Consider the following 2,837-nt stretch of genomic DNA (forward strand, 5'->3'; position numbering starts at 1 on the left):
AGGTTATAAATTTTAAAACCCCCTTAATAACAAAACTCAGCAGAAAGAGATGCCCAGGTTACATCGGCTAATCTGAAGATAAACCAGAGCTTGATGCCATCTGTAGCCCCTTGATACTGTGTCCCTTATCATGTAGTCTCATGGTAAGATTTTTGCTGTTGGCATTCAGGAGCCTATGAACAACCAGAGCAGCCCAGGCTTACTCCTCATGAGGCTATTTATTAGCCACCCCTCTTAAAAGCACTGCTCCAGGAGCACATTCATCCCCTTCTGAATAAACAGCTCCTGGAAGAGACACACACTGCAGTTACTCAAAAGGAAAAAAATGCAAGCAGCAATAGCCGAGGCAGCACAAGGAACAGCCCAGCAGCAGTGGCCTCAGCAGCCTCGCCYCCAGCTGGAGCCAGCTGCTTCCCAAAAGCCAGGCAGGCAGGCCATCCAAGGCCAGGCTAGTGAGGAGCTCCTGGGCACTCCCTAGCTTTGGTCAGCAGCCAGGAGAGACCAAAGGCACAGCAAACAGAAACTGAACATGTCAAAGTCCTTCCCCACAGGTGGTAACAGGGAAAGCGAACTCCATGGAGCTCGACCTCATCTCCCACTGGTGAATGTTCCTAAAAATATTTACGCCGGCCAATATTCAGACTTTAAAAGCCAAGCAGCACTAGGCAGAACACATGATGTGCAGAAGCAAGAATGATCCCCAGAAGAGCAGTGGCCTGCTGTGCCAGCTGAGAGCATCCCCCCATGCCACATCCCAYTCCCTCCCAAGGCACCCTCCTAATGCCATCATAACTATTAACAATCCCCCAACAGCCCTGGCCTGCTCCCACTGCCTTCAAAACCAATGTTTGAGGAGCACTAACCAAGCCAAACCCTATTTCCAGTTTCACCACATATCACATTTTAGATACTCAGACTACATATAACATTTTATGACAAAAACCATAGTGTCATGGTTCAGGAAATGCTTCAGTTCAAGAGGCTGACTACATGAAAGAAGGAGGAAAAGGAACTAGTGAAGCCTGAGACAGGCTGCAAGCTCTGAGAGTAGACCATCCCGCAGCACAGAGACCTCCTGCCATAGGTGAGCCACAACAAGGTCTCAACAGTGCAAAACTAAGTTGCAATATTACTTCAACATTAATGTTCTAAGATAAAAAAAAAAATCTTCCTTGCATTGCTTCTCCCTGAACTTGTTTATCCTCATAATTTCTTATAAACTGGGACCAGGCATCAAAGCTAAATCAGCTCCTTGAAGCACAGTGACTGAGTGTTACTCTCAGCCCTAAGTGAAGGATCAAAACAACMAAATTTACAAAATTCAGGTAGGTGTATATGATTTTTTTTTTCACTTTTTGTACCTGGTACTTTCTGTTGTCTTTGAAATACCTTTTAAGTCACAATGAGTTTCATCTGCTTGGATAGAATAAACTCATTTTTCAGAAGCAAAACAGCATTTTCAGCTACCAGCAAATCTGGAAAGGCAGCTTATATCTGAGGATATGCAAGATCATAGAAACACAGAGTGGTTTGGGTTTGTAGGGATCTTAAAGCCCATCTTGTTCCAACCCCTTGCCATGGGCAGAGACACCTTCCACCAGACCAGTTTACTCCAAGCCCCAYYCAAYCTGGCCTTGCACAYATCGAGGAGTGACACCAGTGGCTTTCAAAGGAACTCCTCTGAGCACAGTATCTTTTTGCCAGACACAGAGTCCATGCTCCCTCACCCATGCAGAAAGCAGATCTGAAGTAAGGCCAGTTTTTCAGCCACCGAGTGTGAGCAGGGCAGTCCCCACCTTCCATAGAAAGGGATCCCTACACACGGAGCAGCAGCAAGGAAGTACTCTCGGATCAGGTCCCTTCAGCCACCAGAAGCAAACCTTCCTCTTTTAACTTTCTCACTAAGCCACAGCCACCCGTCAGCATCGCYACACTGAGCCGGCACCAGCTGATGCACCAGGAACCCAACCACCGCAATGAAGAAGGATGAAGATTCCGAGTGCCCGGCTGGGAGAGGACAGACGTGTCTCCCTGTGACCCGCACCTCAAACTCCCCTACGACCAGCGTCCCTCCCCACGGCCTCGAAGGGTTTCATGGCTGTGCCCTGCAGCGCTGCACGGCCACACGCTGGCACGGACGGAGCTGGATGGGCGGGGACGGTGAAGAATGTCGGCAGCCGGTCCCCGCCAGGTGAGCGGGGCTYCAGGAGCGCTCTCCTGACCGAGCAGCGCGATCAGCAGAGCGACACCGAGCCCCTCCGAGCCCGGGTCCCCCGCACGGAGGCGGATGCAGGGGAGGGGTGTGCCGGGGCGCGGGTGCTCACACTCCCGGCCCCGGAGGGCGGTGGCGGAGCCGCCCAGGCCGGACCTGCGGCAGCCCCCGGCAAAGGCGCCCCCAGGAAGCCGCTCCCCAGGCCCGGCAGCAACCGGGGAAAGCAGTCCCGAGACTTCAGCACCCGGACCCCCCGTCCCGGGGCCGGCGGAGGGCGGGCCGCAGACCCCGTTCCCGTTCCCGTTGCCGGCCAGGCTCCCAGGCGAGCGCTCGGCCCGGGGCCGCAATGCCCGGCAGCTGCCGCAGCCCGGCCGCGCGGGCGGGGCGGCCCGAGACACCGGCCTGAGGCGCCGCTCGCCGCCAGCGCCGCTCCAGCCCCTCAGCTCCAGCCCCTCAGCGCCCGCCCCGAGCCCGCTCCATCGCCCCCAGCCCCCGATTCGGCCCCGTTCCGCCCCGCCCCGCCCCGCCCCGCCCCGCCCCGGCCGCGCCATTGGCGGCCCCGCCCGCGGGCGGTAACGGGGCCCGGGGCCGGCCTGAGGGAACCGCCTGCGCACGGAGCCGGACA

At 56.0% G+C, this 2,837-nt stretch overlaps 1 protein-coding gene across 2 annotated transcripts in view; it reads right to left on the reverse strand.

Moving 5' to 3' along the window:
• The window catches only part of FARP2 (FERM, ARH/RhoGEF and pleckstrin domain protein 2), a 68,620-nt gene extending 66,078 nt beyond the window's left edge, over positions 1-2,542 (reverse strand). Inside the window, exon 1 of one of the 2 annotated variants that reach the window (XM_057383604.1) lies at positions 2,045-2,542. The gene's annotated coding sequence lies outside the window, so the exon portion shown is untranslated. The remainder of the gene's footprint in view (positions 1-2,044) is intronic. The other variant, XM_057383605.1, reaches the window with a different exon arrangement.
• Positions 2,543-2,837: the final 295 nt, after the last annotated feature.

This window comes from Malurus melanocephalus, unplaced genomic scaffold (genome assembly GCF_030028575.1).
Source record: "Malurus melanocephalus ecotype Western Australia unplaced genomic scaffold, MMel_1.1 scaffold_644, whole genome shotgun sequence".
In the NCBI taxonomy this organism is placed as follows: Eukaryota; Metazoa; Chordata; class Aves; order Passeriformes; family Maluridae; genus Malurus; species Malurus melanocephalus.